Genomic DNA, 19,296 nt, shown 5'->3' on the forward strand with positions numbered 1-19,296 from the left:
CTTCCTCTCCACAGCCACCAGAAGCTCTGGCACCCCAGCCCTCCTTCTCCCCCATGGACCACCACCCAGGACTGTGACCCAGATCCAAGCAGGGAAAAGCAGGAGAATATTGCCTCAGCACCAGCAAAGTAATCCCTGCACTCCTGCTCTGATTAGCTGTTTGATTCCCCCCAAGGTTTGTGGGCCTGGAGCTCTGGAAGAAGTAGCAGCAGCAGCTGCTGCTGCTGTTGCTGCTGTGGCTTCATGAAGCCACTGCTGGGACCTCTGCTGTACCAGCCTGGGGTCAAACCATGACCTTCTCTCACCCAAGTCCCACAGTTTTCCCCCTGACCTGCTATGTTATCTTTGGCATTTGTAGGTTGAGAAGTCTGGTAACTGCCACAGCTCAGTGATTCAGGGCCCTTAGGCCCACTCCCCCCAGTCTGCTCTGGCCTGCTCTGGCTGGGCTGTACTCTGCTCCCAGCATGGCTCAATAGACCTTTCCCAGCAACCATCCAGGCCATCTTGGGCTGAAGACTTGCTTCACTCTGTCATTCCATGGGTTCTGTAGCTCTAGAATTTGTTTACATTCATTTTCTATGGGTATTTGGAGGGATTTGGGGGAGAACTCAAGCAAGTCCCTATTTTCATGCTGCCATCTTGGCTCCACCCCCTTCTAACAAAGGAATTCCTGAAGAAACCATGTTGATTTCCTGTGATTGCTAAACACTTTTGTAAGTAGTCTCTAATCATCTGTTTAATATGTTTTAGATTTTCCAAGGTCCTGAGAACTGAAGTCCCACTCAATAGCATATGCACACACATAAATACATAAGCATATGCACATATATACATACATATATAGATAGATAAATACATATATATATATATATATATATATACAAAGATATATATGTACATTATGTATGTGTATATCTATTTACAAGTATATTTATAATTGGACCAAATTTGCCTTTATCCAGTCCTTCAGTGTATCTCTCATTCTGCATGATCTTAAAAAATCATTGACAGTAGCTCAGTAATTAATCCTGACAGATCATGCAATACTTTAGAATTCAGTGCATTAGTTTCTGGTGACTTGAACTAATCAGTGACAACTTGACATCATTAATTTCGTTCTGCTTATTTTATAACTCAACCCCCTTTAGCCATTTCTCTTCTAACCTTTTTAGCGTAAAAATCATTCTTCTTGGAAGAGAAAATTAAAAAAAAAGATGAAACTTGAAAAACTCTACCTTTCTTATATTGTCCACAAGCATATTCCATTTCAGCATGAATAGTGGTTTTATCTCTTCTTTCCAAAATTATTTTGGAATAAAACTGATGCTAGGAAAGGGATTCTTTTCTTTTTTCTTTTTCTTTTTCACTTGTTTCATGGATACTTTTGATTGCTTAAACCTATGAATCATTTCTTAAGGCAATGTGTTTAAATGCATAAAATGAAATATGTAGGATTACCAAGGAAAACGATTATATTGAAATACAATTATTAAAGTTTTTTTGTTTGTTTTTATTTTTTTTAGAATTCACAGACACCAGATTAATAAATTTTGGCCTAGAATTTCAAGTGCGGTAATGAACAAAAAAGTAGGAATAAAAGGGTAAAAGAACTTCCAGTCCTTCAACTATACTTTAAAGCAGTAGGTTTAAAACTATTTGGTCCTGGTATAAAAACAGAAAATTAGATCAAGGGAGAACGCTAAAAAAGGAGAATCAGAAATAATAGGACTTGATAACTCAATTTTGTTATATATTTTAAAAGAGTTGCCTATGAAGGAGTCCTTTATTTCATAAGAACTTCTTCTAAAACTGAAAAGCAGTTTGGCAGAAATTAGATTTAAACCAACACACCGTACGAGGAATTTCAATAAGTTCAAACTTTATGTGACCTCAATATAAAAGTTTTTACTGTAAAAAACAGAAGAAAATTATATTAGTTACCTTTTACTGATACGACAAGAACAAACAAATTTATGAGACCAAACATTAAACATTATATTGGTAAAGGTTAAAGCTTCACCTTTACAACAACAGGAGAGAAATTCCTTCCCATTGGGCACAAGTGTCAGATCCAAGAATCCTCTTGCTAGCTCTTATCAATGACTCATGAATCTAAGGGAAATGATAGCAGGTGAATTCCCTGTCACTGAGGCAAGGGATTAAGATCTTCAGCCCTTGATCTCTTCCAGGAAGGTAAGAAGTCCTTCTTGTGAACGTGTAGTTGCCAAGACTCCTAACCCCAACCCTGATCAGGGATGTATGGATCTAAAGTGCAAGGTCTTAAAAAAATAAAGTGCAAGGTCTTCCTTACCACTGAAACATGAGGTTCATTAACCCATCTTTTACTTTCTCCAGAGAAGACTGAAGGTAGCAACATGACTGCATAGCCTGCCCTAACCATGGTGGTGCAGCTACCAGGAAACTTAGTCATAGCTTTGCTCAGTGGCTCATGCAATAAAGAGATGTACTGGTATTAGGTTGGATCATTAGAGGACTTATTAGTACTATAGTAAAAATTTTACAAGGATCAGAGTGGTAAATGTGAACAAGGTCTAGAGGCTAATAGCATAACCAATGAAACCAATGAGAAGAAATAGGGAAAAGAAGAGAGGGGGAATGCCTTGGAGTTTTCCAATCAGGGAATTAAATAATAACGGTGAAATTTAATGACCCTCGGGAATCAGCTGAGAGTGGATAAAACTGTGTTGTCATGGGACTGGCAGTGATTGCTCCATTGACTAGGATTTGAGTTGGGTTTTTATGGTTCTTTGAGGACATTCCCCTCAACTCATCTGCATGATGGTTAGGTCTATCTCTAGGTGCAGGGTAAATGAAGCCTACCAAAAATTCTAACCTTAGCCATTTCAGGGGGTGAGTCCTATCTCCATGTACAAAGTGAGCAATGGTCAGACCAAGGTACAGACCTTCTCCATCTCTACGAAGGTGCTAGAGTGGGAGATAATTGTTTTTCAGGTTACACAGTTGGGGAAGACTAAGGCATAGGGTTCAGAAAAAAACAGATATTAAGTTTCCACAGCAAAGTAAAATGGTACCAAGACTCAGAGTTACAATATGAACCCCCAGGACACATACAGAAGTCTAAGAAACATCAAAAGACAACAACAACATTGTATATTTTCATTATAGAAGTAACTACAAAAGAGAAAACAGATCATTTCGATTGCATGGCATTTAAATTGAAATTAAATGAAATTCTTAGGTATAAAAATTTGGCCTATACACAAACAAAATCATTATAACAAGGATAAGAAACCAAGCACTAATCTGGGGGAGGGAACACGCTGTATGTCTATAACAAGGATTTAATAACTGAGATAAATGCATAATTACCAGAAATATTTAACTAACAGACAATAGTACAAATATGTAAATAGAAATTGCCAATAGGATGTCAAAGTATTAATGAATATTTGAAGATTTCTCCAAATCATTAAGATAAATTTAAATAAAAATAACTCTGAGATATTTCCCCACAATCAGAAAATTGATAAAGATATAAAAAATGGAAATATTAAATGTTGGAGATGTTAAGCAAAGATAAAATATCTATATACTTTGACATAGATGCAACTGCTAGACATACATATGAAGTAGATCAAAGACAGAATGAAAAATTGTATTTATACCAAAATAATCTTAGTAATTCTTTCTCCTCCTCCTTCTCCTCCTCCTCCTCCTCCTCCTCCTCCTCCTCCTCCTCCTCCTCCTCCTCCTCCTCCTCCTGCTCCTCCTCCTCCTCCTCCATGAAGAACTGGAAACTAGAAACAAAGTAAATCTCCATCAGCTGGGGGAAAGTTTTTATGGTACATGAACATAATGGAATATTACTGTTCACAAGAAAAATAAACATAAGTAATTCATAAAAGTATGAAGAAACTTGCATGAATTGACTTGAAAGGAAGAAGAACCAGGAAAAACAGCATAGTAAAGACTCTTACAATATAAGTAGAAAGACTGAAAAATAAAAAAGATAAAAAGTCAGACAGATAGAGACAGACAGATAAACTGAACACTAAAAATATACTGACCAGTCTTGATTTTAGAGGAGAAAAAAAGATAATGTACCTCCTAGCTCTCTTTTTCCTTTTCTTCTATTAATCTTCGCTATAGGGAATGGTTCACATGGTATGAGAGACTATGGATAATTTTCAGAATGAATGTGATGTAAAAATTAAAGATACTAATAAAAATAAAACAAAAAGGAAAAATAATAATCAAAATAAAATAAAAAGAAAGTCTACAATGTCTAGTACCTTGGTTGTATTGTCTAACAAGGGTACAATTATATTAACTTTAATAACATTACTCAGCATCTCAAAAAAATGCGATATTTCCAGTACTATTATCTAAGATAAAAATATAAGGATGGTAGTACAGTGCTCTTGTCTTTGATCCTACAACAAAAATTGTCAGAGTAGGACAAAACAGAATAATAAAAAGAATGAGCAAGGAAATGAGAAGGAAAGGAAGAAAAAGAAAGGAAGGGAGGGAGTAAAGAAGGAAAGAAAGGAGGAAGGAAGTAATGAAAGGATGGAAGAAAAGAAGAAAGGAAGGAAAAAAGTCTGAATCTGAACTCTGAGACTGTCAGTTTTCTATCTAGAATTAATTAGCATATTTCATCATTAGTTCTCTGGGATTGTTATTAGTTATTTTGTTTAGCAGAATTCATTAGTCTTTCAAAGTCTTTTGTCTTTACAATCCTATATATACTGCATAAATTGTCATCCTGGTTCTTCTCACTTCACTTTAAATCATTTCATAGTGATCTTTCCAGCTTACAAAAAAATTACCCCTTCATCATTTTTTACAACACAATAGTGTTCCAGCACCTTCATATGCCATAATTTGCTAAAAAATGCCCCCCCTCAAATTATATGAACACAATTACAAAACACTTTTTACACAAATAAAATCAGACCTAAATAAATGGAAAATATCAGTTATCAGTTGCTCATGGGTAGGCTGAGCTCATAGGAAAATAAAATGACAATTCTACCTAAATTAATTTACTTATTCAGTGACATATGATCAAACTGCAAAAAATCATTTTATAGAGATAGGAAAAATAGCAAAATTCACCTGGAAGATCAACACTTCCAGAATATCAAGGAAATTAGTGAAAAGAAATGCAAGGGAAGGTGGCCTAGCTGTACCCAATGTTAAATTATATTATAAAGCAGCAATCATCAAAACTATTGTGTGCTGACTAAGAAATAGAGTGGTGGATCAGTGGAATAGGTTAGGTATGCAAGACATAATAGTCAATGACTATAGTAATCTACGGTTTGATAGACCTGATGACTCTAGCTTCTGGGGTAAGAACTCACTATTTCACAAAAACTGCTGGGAAAACTGGAAAATATTATGGCATAAAATAGACCAACATCTTCTACCATAAACCAAGATAAAGGTAAAATTGGTACATAATTTAGATATAAAGGCTGATACTATAAGCAAACTAGGAGACCAAGAATAGTTTACCTGACAGATCTATGGAAAAGGGAAGAATTTATGACTAGCAAGAGCTAGAGAACATTATGAAATACAAAATGGATGATTTTGATTATATTAAATTGAAAAGTTTTTGCACAAACAAAGCAAATGCAACCAGGATTAGAAGGGAAGCAGAAAGGTGGGAAATGATTTTTACAGCCAGGGTCTCTGATAAAGGCCTCCTTTCCAAAATATATAGAGACCTGAGTTAAATGTATAAGAATGCAAGTCATTCCCCAATTGAGAAATGGTGGAAGTATATGAAAATGCAATTTCCATATAAAGAAATTGAACTTATCTGAAGTCATATGAAAAAAATGCTCTAAATTTCTATTGATTAGATAAATGTAAAACAAAACAACTCTTAGGTACCACATCACACTTATCAGATTGGCTAACATGGCAGAACAGGAAAATCGTAAATTTTGGAGAAGATGTGAGAAAACTGGAACACTAATTCATTGTTGGTGGAATTGTGAAGTGATCCAACCAACCTGGACAGCAATTTGGAACTATGCACAAGAGGCTACAAAATTGTGCATATTCTTTGACCCAGCAATACTACTTCTATGTCTGTATCCCAAAGAGATCATAAAAATGGGAACAAGACCCACATGCACAAAATTATTTATAGCAGCTCTTTTTGTGGTGGCAAAGAGTTGGAAATTGAGGTGATGCCCATCAATTGAGGAATGGCTGATCAAGCTGTGGTATACAAGTGTAATGGAATACTATTGTGCTATAATAAAAGATGAGCAGGCCGACTTCAGAAAAACCTGGAAAGACTTACATGAACTGATGCTGAGTGAAGTGAGTAGAACCAGGAGACCATCGTACACAATAACAGCCACAATATATGGAGACCAACTTTAATAGACTTAGCTCTTCTCAGCAATGCATGGATCTGAGACAACTCCCAAAAACTCATGATGAAAAATGCTATCTACATCGAGAGAAAGAAGTATGGAGTCTGAATGCAGATCCAAGCACACTATTTGCTCTCTCTTTTGTTGTTGTTGTTGTTGTTTTGCTTCTTCTTTCTCATGGTTCCTCACATTGGTTCAATTCTTCTTTACAACATGACTAATGTTGTATGTTTAATATGTATGTTTAATGTATGTTTAATGTATGTTTAATGTATGTTTAAATAATGTATGTTTAATATGAATGTATATTTAGAGCCTATATTGAATTTTATGCCATCTTGGGAAGGGGAGGAAGTGGAGAAAATTTAAAAGTCAAAATCTTAAGGAAGTGAATGTTGAAAACTAAAAATTAATTAATTAATAAAAAATTCCCCCAGTTTTTGAGCATGTTTTCATTTTATAATTCTTTTCCAACACAAAAAGAGATAGCATAAACAGTTAAGTATATATATATATATATAATATGTATCAACCTTTTTTCTCTATCTTTGGGATGTAGAACTATGTCAAAAGGTATGTTCAGTTTAATATTTTCTGGAACTTAATTCCAAATTGGTTTCCAAAATAACTGTATCAGTTCATAGCCCCACTGAGTGCATTAAATAACCTGTTTTCCTATAGCCCCTCAAACGTTTGTGATTTTTCTTTTTTGATCAACTTTGCCCATTTAATGTTTATGAGTTTGTGCATCAGAGTTGTTTTATCTTGCATTTTTCTAATTAATAGCAATTTAGACCATTTTGTATATGGTTAATATTATCTTGGATTTGAAAATCTAAGAACTGTCTGTATTTGAAAATTTATCCATTTGAATATTTTACCATTTGATGACTGAATGAATCTATCTATCTACACAGAAATAGATATAAATATATAGCTACCTATGTAGATATCTATCTTAGAAATGAGATCTTTACTAGAGAAATTTGCTGCAAAGATTTTTGCCCTGTTTGCTACTTCTCTTCTAATTATTTTGATTTTGTTTATGCAGTACTCCTTTCCTTTCTTTCCAGTGACTTATAGTACTGTTAACAGTAGAATGTGATTCACAGAGTACTATCAAATTCCTCATAAAATCACACACTTGATGACCTTTGAAGAGCAGTAGTTCAGGCCCCCAAGTTTAAAAAGAAACATTGGAAGTTAAATGCGTTATATAAAGAAATAGACAGTAAAATCATACCAGGAGGGGCCTCAACTTTTCATTCTCAGAGCTAGATAAATCTAAGCACAAAAATAAACAAGAAAGAATGTAAGGAGGTTCACAAAATTTTAGAAAATTGAGTGGGTATCAAAAAGAATATACCTTTTCTCGGTGGCACATAACACCTATGCTAAAATTGACCATATATTAGGACATTAAAACTTCACAATCAAATGCAGAAAGGCAGAAATGTTAAATTCATGTTTTACAGAACATCATGCAATAAAATTACTTTTAATAAAGGATCATGGAAAGAAATTAAAAACTATTCAGAAAATAAAATAATCTAAAGAATGTGTGGCTCAAAGAATAAGTCACAGAAAAAAAATCATCAGAGAATTACAGGGCAGAGCCAAGATGGCAATGGCAGAGTAAAGGCAGAGACTTGCCAGAGCTCTCTAGCAAACCCCTCCAAATATCTTTAACTAATGAATCTAAACAAATTCTAGAGTGGCAAAACTGACAAAAAGACAAAGTAAACAATTTTCCATCGCTAGAAAACTTAGGTCAACAGGAAAGATCTGTTGCACCAGAGTGAGAGATGATTGTAGTCCACCAGCAGAGACTGGGGCCAGGCAAACCAGGAGCAGGCCTTGGGGTCACTGAATCAGTGGCAATAGTGGCAGTTTTCCAACATTTCAGCTCATAGAGGGTAAAGGGATTGGACAACAGGACAGAAGGAGATTTACAGGGTTCCTTTGTTGGCATCAGGGGCAAGAATTTGTTGCATTGCCTATACTTGGATCTGGGTTACAGTCCTGGGTCTTAGTTGCAAAGGAAGGAGGAGGGGCACTTGCAGAGCAGAGCTTGCAGCCACAGAGGAACAGAGACCATGGTCACAGTTCTAGGGTTGAAAAAAGTGTTTGCGGTCACTCACAAATCAGTGCACAGTAAAGGATCATAGGAAAGACACTTCCCCTAGATAATACCATCTCGAAAAAGGCAAAAAACTTACAGGTCCCCAGAATTTCCTCTGAAAAATCATGTACGAAAAATCTAAGACTTTGGACTGTTCCTCCCTCGACTTGGGAAGCAGAGTGCCACTTTATCATGGAGTTAAATGTCAAGAAGTAGGCTGGGAAATGAGCAAACAATAGAAAAAATTTTGACCACAGAAAGTTACTATCATGACAGGGAAGATCAAAACACACACTCAGAAGAAGACAGCAAAGTCAAAATTCTGGCAATTCCTCAAAGAAAAATATTTATTTGTCTAAGGCCATTGAAGAGCTCAAAAAGTATTTTTAAATGAGTTAAGAGAAGTAGAGGAAAAATCAGCAAGAGAAATGAGGGTGATGCAAGAAAATAATAAAAAAAAGAGTCAACAGTTTGGTAAAAGAGGCACAAAAATGCTAAAGAAGATGACACCTTAAAAAAAAAAAGGCCAAATGGTAAAACAGGCACAAAAATCCAATGGAGAGAAGAATGTCTTGAAGAGCAGAATTGGCCAAATTGAAAATGACATATAAAAATTAATTGAATAGAAGAACTCTTTAAAAAGTAAAATTGGCCAAATGAAAAAGGAGGTACAAAAGCTCACTGAAGAAAATAATTCCTTGAAAGTTAGAATTGGGCAAGTGGAAGCTCATAACTTTGTGAGACATTATGAAAAAATAAACACAATAAAAAGAATGAAAACATAGAAGAAAATGTGAAATATCTCTTTGGAAAAACAACTGACCTGGAAGATAGATCCAAGAGAGATAATTTAAAAATTATTAGATTACCTGAAAGTCATGATTAAAAAAAATCCTAGGCATCATATTTCCAGAAATTATCGAGGAAAACTTCCCTGATATTCTAGAACCAGAAGGTAAAATAGAAATTGAAGGAATCCACCAATCATCTCCTGAAAGACATGAAAAATAATAACTCCCAGGAATATCATAGCCAAATTCCTGACCTCCCAGATCAAGGAGAAAATAATTCAAGCAGCCAAAAAGAAGCAATTCAAATATCATGGAGCTATAGTCAGGATTGAACAAGATTTTGCAGCTTCTACAATAAGAATCACAGGGCTTGGAGTATGATATTCCAGGGGGCAAAGGAGCTAGAATTACAACCAAGAATCATCTACCTAGAAAAACTGAGAATAATCCTTTACGGGAAAAATAGGCATTCAATGAAATAAGGGATTTTCAAGCATTCCTGTTGAAAAGGCCAGAGTTGAATAGAAAATTTGACTTTCAAATACAGGATGCAAATGAAGCAAAAAAAGTAAATAGGAAAGAGAAAACCATAAGGGATTTGATAGGTTAAATTGTTTATATTCCTAGATAGTAAAATATAACATATATGCATAATATACACACACATGTGTATGTATACACACATACACACATAAACATACATACATATATACACACATGTTTATGGGTATATCTGTATATGTGTGTAGGAGTGTGTGTGTGTGTGTGTGTGTGTGTGTGTGTGTGTGTAAACTTATCTCCTAAAAACTTTCTCATCATTGGGGAAGTTAAAAGAAATACATGGGAGCCAAAAGTTGTAGTGTGAGTTGAATGGATGGTATGATTATCTTTAAAAAAAAATTAAATTAAGGGATGAGAAACAAGAATGCACTGGGAGAAGGGGATGTAGAGGGAGAAATGTGATAAATAATCTGATATATAAAAGACTAAAGAGATTTTACAGTGAAGGGGAAAATGAGATTAGTGGGGAGGGAAGCACATGAACCTTACTCTGATTGCTTTTGGCTCGAAGAGGGTATATATAAACACTAGTTTGGGTGTAGAAATCTATCTTCCCATACAGGAGAGTAGGAAGATGATAAGAAAAGGTGGAGAACTGATAGAAATGAAAAAAGTTTGGGGGAAATAAAAGTCACAAACAAAATGCTTTTGAGAATTGACAGGGGTAAAAGAAGAGAGAGAATAAGATAAACTATGGGGGAAAATAAGATGAAGGGAAATACATAGTTGATAATCACTGTGAAAAAAAATTACAGTAAGTCTTTGATAAGGAATTCATTTCTCAAACATGTAGAAAACTGAATCAAATTTATAGAAATAAGAGCCATTCCTCAATTCATAAATGGCCATAGATGTGAGCTGGCAGTGTTCAGACATAGTAATCAAAACTATCTATAATCATATTAAAATGCTCTAAGTCACTTTCGATTAGCAATATGAAAATTAAAACAACTCTGAGCATATAAAACACCACAAACTTATCAGATTGGCTAATATGACAAAAAAGGAAGCTGACAAATGTTGGACAGGATGTAGAAAAATTGGGACACTAATGCACAGTTAGTGAAGTTGTATACTGATTCATCCATTCTGGAGAACAATTTTGAACTATGCTGAAAGAGCTATAAAATCATGCATACTCTTTGATCAAGCAATACCACTACTAGTTCTGCATCCCAAAGAAACAAAAAGCAAAGGAAAAGGACCTATGTGTACAAAAGTATTTATAGCTCCTCTTTAAGTGGTGGCAAAGAATTGGAATTTGAGAGGATGTCCATTAATTGTGGAATGGCTGAACAAGTTGTTGCATATGATAATGATGGAATACTGTTGTGCTTTGACAAAAGATGAGAAGGATAGTCTCAGAAAAACATGCAAAGACTTACATTAACTGATGCAAAATGAAATGAGCACAACTGGGAGAACATTGTACATAGTAACACCAATATTCTATGATGATCTACTATGAATAAGCCTGAATGCCAATCAAATATTCTTTTTCTTTACTTTCTTTATTTTTTCTTGCATTTTTGGTCTGCTTTCTTTCACAGAATAACTTACATGGAAATGTATTTTGCCTGACTACAAATGCATAACCTATGTCAAATTGCATGTCTTCTCAATGAGGAGGACAGTGGATGGCTGGAGACAATTTAGAACTAAAATTTGGGGAAAAAAAGAATGTTAAAATTGTTTTACATGTAATTGGGGAAAATAAATATTAAGTAAAGAAAAAAGAGAATTAAAATAATAAGACAACATACCAAAATTTATTGGACGCAGGCACAGTATTACATAGGGGAAATTTTATATCTCTAGATGCTTACATGAATAAAATAGAAAAAAAGACCAGATAAATGAATTGGGCATGCAACTAAATAAGCTAGAAAAAGTACAAATTAAAAATCCCTAATTATACATCAAATTTGATATCCTGAAAATAAAAAGTGAGATTAATAAAAATGAAAATAAGAAAACCATTGATAAATGATAAATGATAGAGAGGATGTGGAAAAAAATGGGACACTAATAATGCATTGTTGGTGAAGTTGTGAATTGAACCAACCATTCTGGTGAGTAATTAGGAACTATACCCAAAGGACAAACTATGCATACCCTTTGATCTAGCAATACCACTACCAGGTCTGTATCCCAAAGAGTTCATAAAAAAGGGAAACTGATCTATATGTACCAAAATATTTGTAGTAGCCCTTTTTGTGGTGACAAAGAATTGGAAATTAAAAGGATGCCCATCAATTGGGGAATGGCTGAACGAGTTGTGTTATATGAACGTAATGGAATAATATTGTGCTACGAGAAATGATGAGCAGGTCAATTTCAGGAAGAAAAAAACTTTCAAAAATGTGGGGATTTTCAAAATTGCCCAATCAGCAAGAAAAATCACTTAGGCAGAGCTCTGAGCCAGTGGCACTTTATTAAAACATTCATGACTCCATCCAGTGAAGTGGACCTGCCTCTGATCTTCCTTCTGATCTGAGATGACCCCTGCCTCTAAGGCCTTACTTTTATAGTGCTTGATACCCAGACAATACAGGTGGAGCAGGCCAAAAATACAGAGTCTGATTGGTGGATAGACCTTGTCTTTGATGCTCCAACAGGTTCTAAACAAAATGGAGAATCCCATTGGATGACAAATGGGCTAGTGAGCAGACCTTAACAAATGTATCTTGACCTTCCAGGATGCCCTCCCAAGGTTGATGAATAAGCTCATGGTGCTGGACTGATGAGTGTACCTCAAAACATCTACATGGGCCAATGGGCCTGTAGAAGGACAGGCCACAGTCTGGCAACCAGTTTCACTCATTGGCAAAATGCTCATAGTCATCTCCCCCTGTTGAGCAATAGAGGCATGACAAGGGACAAAGGGACAACAAAAATATCTCGGGGGATTTCCATGTAATTGAGTCACCTCTGCCACACTCAGCTTGGTCACCATAGCAAGGAATAATATTGGTGGAGGTCCTCTAGTTACCTTCCTATGACTAAGCAAGTGAAAGTCTGGTCTGCAATACACATCTCTGAGGCCTATCAGAACTTAGAATCACTACCCCTATATAGTCATATAAAAATGATTAATATTGATTGGAATAAAATAGGAGTACAATTAAACATCTATCACAACTGATGCATGAACTCGTGCAAAGTGAATTAAGCAGAACTAGGAAAAAATTGTACACAGTAACAGCAACATTGTGTAATAATCAGCTTTGAATGATTTAGCTCTTCTCAGCAATACAATGATCCAAGACAATTCCAAAATACTCATAAAGGGTGGGGCGGAGCCAAGATGGCCACATGAAGGCAGCATCTTACCGGAGCTCTCTCACAAGATCTGTCAGATTCCTATAAAAAAGTGAATTTGAGCAGATTTGAGAGAGTCAGAAACCGCGAGCAGTCTGTGTGGGGCAAATTTCCGAGCCGGGAGAGTCTGAAAGGCCGGAGGAACGAACCTGCAGGCTCGGAGAGTGCTCGGTGCGGAGCTGCTCCAGACCAAGGCGGAAGCGGCTGGCCGAGAAATCCACGTGGGAGACGGGCTGGGAGAAAGCTGGGCGCCCGAAACCGGCGGAGATGCCCAGGACTCCCAACACAGGACGGCAGTCTGTGAAAGCGACGAGAGGCAGCGCAAGGCCACCAGCCGTGAAAACACCCAGTCCTGACGCTTGCAAAACCCAGGAACTCAGCTTCTTGAACTTCCGAAAGACTCAATGGCCAGGTAAACGGCTCTAATCCCTCCCTTCCCCACCCAGAGAATTCCTTGGGCAAAAAAAAAAAAGAGAACTGAAACAGAGGAGAGAGTAGTGGGGCCTCAAAGGACAAATACTAGAAGCAGGGGTCAATGCCAGGAGCCCAGACGTAACCTTGCTCCCCCAGGAGAAGTGCCAGACATCAGCTCAAACAACAAACAGCTGAGACCATTGCTGAAAAGCAAGTGCTGGAGAGCACTCACAGGGAGTGAGACGCCAGGGAGCCAGACCCCTCCCCCACACCTCAGGAAACTGAAGGTTTTAATTCTAGACTCACAACCCCCAGAATAAGAAAGCTGGGACAGAGAGCCCAAAGATAGAAATTCGTTGTAACGCCAGGAAAAGGGAAAACAACAAATATGAAGAAGAATACAAAAAAACCGAGGACAATAGATTCTTTTTATGGAGACAGGCAGGATCAAAATATCGACATGGAGGAGGATGGCATTGACACGGTAGATACATCAGATACCTCAAAAGCTAATATGAACTGGTCTCCAGCCCAAAGAGCACTGCTGGAAGAGCTAAAGGAGGATTTTAAAAACCAAATTAGGGAGGTAAAAGAAAACATGGAAAAAATGGAAAAGTCCCTAAAGAATAAGATTGGTGAAATGGCTATGGAGATACAGAATCTAAAGAGAGAAAATGACACCCTCAGAGGTGAAATCAACCAATTGAAAATGGAGGCTCAAAAGCAAAATGTAAACACTAACTCATTTAAAATTAGACTTGAGCAAGTGGAAGCTAATGAATCTATGAGGCATCAAGAGGTAATAAAACAAAACGTAAAGAATGAAAAAATAGAAAAAAAAATGTGAAATATCTGATTGGCAAAACAACTGACCTGGAAAATAGATCCAGGAGAGACAATTTGATAGTTATTGGTCTACCGGAAATCCACGATGAAAAAAGGAGCCTTGACAGTATCTTCAAAGAAATTATCAAAGACAACTGCCCAGAGGTCCTAGAACCAGAGGGCAAAATAGTCATTGAAAGAATTCACCGATCACCCCCTGAAAGAGATCCCAAACTGAAAACACCAAGAAATATTATAGCCAAATTTCAGAGCTATAAACTCAAGGAGAAAATACTGCAAGCAGCCAAAAAGAAGCAATTCAAATATCGTGGAACTACAGTCAGGATCACGCAGGATCTCTCAGCTTCCACATTAAAAGACAGGAGAAATTGGAATATGATATTCCGAAGGGCAAAGGAGCTGGGACTACAACCAAGGATCAACTACCCAGCAAAACTAAGCATAATTTTCCAGGCAAGGCGATGGACATTCAATGAAATAAGGGAATTCCAGACCTTCCTGATGAAAAGGCCAGAACTCAATGGAAAATTTGATCTCCAAATACAAAACTCAAGAGAGACATAAAAAGGTAACCAGGGGGAAAAACCCCACAAACCTCATTAACCAATAAGCTTAGGTTGTTTTCATCTTTAAGTGGGATTATATCATCTTATGTATGTTCTTTATGTATATATGTGTGTATATATATAGATATATATATATATATATATATATATACACACATATATAAGTCATTCTTTTGAATGGTACAACTATTATGACAAATGAAAGGGATATACATAGGTTGTGAATGCCTGTATAAATTAACCGATGTAAAGATATAAAATATAAATAAGAGATATAAAGGGAGGGCTATGAGGGAAGTGGTAAGGAAGAAGTAGAAAAGGGTAAATTACACCAAAGGAAGTGGCAAAAACCATATTATAGTAGAGGGAAAGAAGGGAGGGAGAAGAGCAGTATTTGAGCTTTACTGTCATCTGATCTAGTTCAAGAAGGGAATAACATACTCTGATAAGTTTAGAAATCTAACTTGTCCTACGGGAAGTGGGAGGGAAAGGGGGGAAAAAGGGAGGGGGGAGGGCAGAAGGAAGAGGAGAAGTAGCAAGTGGGTAACGGTTAGATAAGGGAGGGGAATAAAGAGGGAGGGTTAACTGAGGAAAGCGGCGGTCAAAAGCAAAACTTTGTTGAGGAGGAGAAGGGGAAAGGGAGAAATAAAAGCATAAACAGGGGGAATTAGGATGGAGAAAAAGACACAGATAGAAATCATAACCCTGAACGTGCAGGGGATGAACATTCTCACAAAACAGAAGCAGATAGCAGAATGGATTAAAAACCAAAATCCTACAATATGCTGTTTACAAGAAACGCATCTGAAACAGGGGGATACACATAGGGTTAAGGTAAAAGGCTGGAGTAAAATATATTGTGCCTCAGCTAAAGTTAAAAAAGCAGGTGTAGCAATCCTAATCTCAGACAAAGCAAAAGTAAAGATAGATCTAATTAAAAGAGATAAGGAAGGACATTATATCCTGCTAAAAGGCACCATAAACAATGAAGCAATATCATTGCTTAACATATATGCACCAAGTGGTAAGGCATACAATTTCTTAGAGGAGAGGTTAAGGGAGTTACAGGAAGAAATAGACAGCAAAACTATAATATTGGGAGACCTCAACCTCCCCCTTTCTGAACTTGATAAATCTAACCTCAAAATAAATAAGAAAAAAGTTAAGGAGGTAAACAGAATTTTAGAAAAGGCACATATGATAGACCTCTGGAGAAAACTGAATGGGGATAAAAAGGAATATACTTTCTTCTCAAAAGTACATGGCACATACTCAAAAATTGACCATGTACTAGGGCATAAAAACCTCACAATCCAGTGCAGAAAAGCAGAAGTAGTCAATGCATCCTTTTCAGATCATGATGCAATAAGAATCATTTTTAATAAAGTACCATGGAAAAATAAGCTAAAAACTAATTGGAAACTAAATAATTTAATTCTAAAGAGTGAGTGGGCCAAAGAACAAATCAGAGAAACAATTAATAATTTCATTCAAGAGAATGACAATAATGAAACAATATACCAAAACTTATGGGATGCAGCAAAAGCAGTTCTTAGGGGGAGTTTTATATCTCTAAATGCCTACATGAATAAAATAGGGAAAGAGGAGATCAATGATCTGGGCATACAGCTGAAAAAGCTAGAAAAAGAGCAAATTGAAAACCCCCAATTAAATACCAAATTAGAAATACTGAAAATCAAAGGAGAGATTAATAAAATTGAAATCAAGAAAACTATTGAATTAATAAATAAAACAAAGAGCTGGTTTTATGAAAAAACCAATAAAATTGACAAACCTTTGGCCAATTTGATTAAAAAAAAGAAAGAAGAAAATCAAATTACCAGTATCAAAAATGAAAAGGGTGAGGTCACCTCTAATGAAGAGGAAATCAAAACAATAATTAGGAATTATTTTGCCCAACTGTATGCCCATAAATTTGACAACCTTAGAGATATGGATGAATATCTACAAAAACATAAACTGCCCAAACTAACAGAGAAGGAAGTGAAATTTCTTAATGACCCCATATCAGAAAAAGAAATTGAGCAGGCCATCAACGAACTCCCTAGGAAAAAATCTCCAGGGCCAGATGGTTTTACATGTGAATTCTATCAAACATTTAAAGAACAACTAATTCCAATACTTTGTAGACTATTTGGGAAAATAGGTGAAGAAGGAGTCCTACCAAATTCTTTTTATGACACAAATATGGTACTAATACCCAAACCAGGTAGAGTTAAAACAGAGAAAGAAAATTATAGACCAATTTCTCTAATGAATATTGATGCAAAAATTTTAAATAAAATATTAGCAAAAAGATTGCAACAACTCATTACGAGAATAATACACTATGACCAGGTAGGATTTATTCCAGGAATGCAAGGCTGGTTCAATATTAGGAAAACTATTAGCATAATTGACCATATCAACAACAAAACTAGCAGAAACCATATGATCATCTCAATAGACGCAGAAAAAGCCTTTGACAAAGTACAGCACCCATTCCTATTAAAAACACTAGAAAGCATAGGAATAAGTGGAACCTTCCTCAAAATTATAAATAGCATCTACCTAAAACCATCAACAAGCATTATTTGTAATGGGGATAAACTAGATGCATTCCCAATAAGATCAGGGGTGAAACAAGGATGTCTATTATCACCCCTATTATTCAATTTGGTACTGGAAACATTAGCTGTAGCAATAAGAGAAGAAAAAGAAATTGAAGGAATTAGAATAGGAAAAGAAGAAACTAAATTATCACTTTTTGCAGATGATATGATGATTTATCTAGAGAATCCTAGAGAATCAAGTAAAAAACTACTTGAAATAATAAACAACTTTAGCAAAGTTGCAGGATATAAAATAAACCCACATAAATCCTCAGCATTCCTATACATTACTGACAAAGCCCAACAGCAAGAGATAGAAAGAGAAATTCCATTCAAAGTTACTGAAGGCACTATAAAATATCTGGGAGTCTATTTGCCAAGACAAACCCAGGGCCTATATGAACATAACTATGAAACACTTTTCACGCGAATAAAATCAGATCTAAATAAATGGAGAAATATCAGTTGCTCATGGTTAGGCCGAGCTAATATAATAAAAATGACAATTCTACCTAAATTAATCTATCTATTCAGTGCCATACCAATCGAACTACCAAAAATTTTTTTTACTGAGCTGGACAAAATAATAACAAAATTCATTTGGAAAAACAAGAGGTCTAGAGTATCTAGGATATCAATGAAAAGACATGCTAGAGATGATGGCTTAGCCACACCAGATATTAAACTGTACTACACAGCAGCAGTCATCAAAACTGCCTGGTACTGGTTAAGAAACAGGGCTGTGGATCAGTGGAATAGGATAGGTACACAAATAGGTGAAATCAACAAGTTTAGCAATCTACTCTTTGATAAACCCAAAGAGGCCAGTCTCTGGGCTACTAATTCACTATTTCACAAAAACTGTTGGGAAAATTGGAAAATGGTAGGGCAAAAACTGGGCATAGACCAATATCTTACACCATATACCAAAATAAAGTCAAAATGGGTTCATGATTTAGGAGTAAAAGTTGATACTCTAAGTAATTTGGGAAAGCAAGGAATAGTTTACTTATCAGATTTGTGGAAAAGTAAAGAATTCATGACCCAACAAGAGATAGAGAGCATTACAAAATGCAAAATGGATAATTTTGATTATGTCAAATTGAAATGTTTTTGTACAAAAAAAGCCAATGCAACAAGAATTAGGAGGGAAGCAGAAAATTGGGAGAAAATCTTTGCAACTAGTATCTCTGATAAAGTCCTCATCTCTAAAATATACAGGGAGCTGAGCCAAATATATAGGAATACAAGCCATCCCCCAATTGAGAAATGGTCAAAGGATATGAACAGGCAGTTTTCAGAGGAAGAAATTAAAGCTATCTACAGGCATATGGAAAAATGCTCTGGATCGCTGCTGATTAGAGAAATGCAAATCAAAACAACTCTTAGATACCACATCTCTCCTGTCAGATTGGCTAAAATAACAAATCAGGAGAATGATAAATGCTGGAAAGGATGTGGGGAAATTGGAACATTGTTGCATTGCTGGTGGAGTTGTGAGCTGATCCAGCCATTTTGGAGGGCGGTTTGGAACTATGCCCTAAGGGCTATAGAAATGTTCATACCCTTTGATCCAGCAATACCACTTCTAGGGTTGTATCCCAAAGAAATCACGCAAGCGGGAAAAGGACCCATATGTACAAGAATATTTATAGCGGCTCTCTTTGTGGTAGCCAAGAATTG

This window comes from Trichosurus vulpecula, chromosome 3 (genome assembly GCF_011100635.1).
Source record: "Trichosurus vulpecula isolate mTriVul1 chromosome 3, mTriVul1.pri, whole genome shotgun sequence".
Lineage (NCBI taxonomy): Eukaryota > Metazoa > Chordata > Mammalia > Diprotodontia > Phalangeridae > Trichosurus > Trichosurus vulpecula.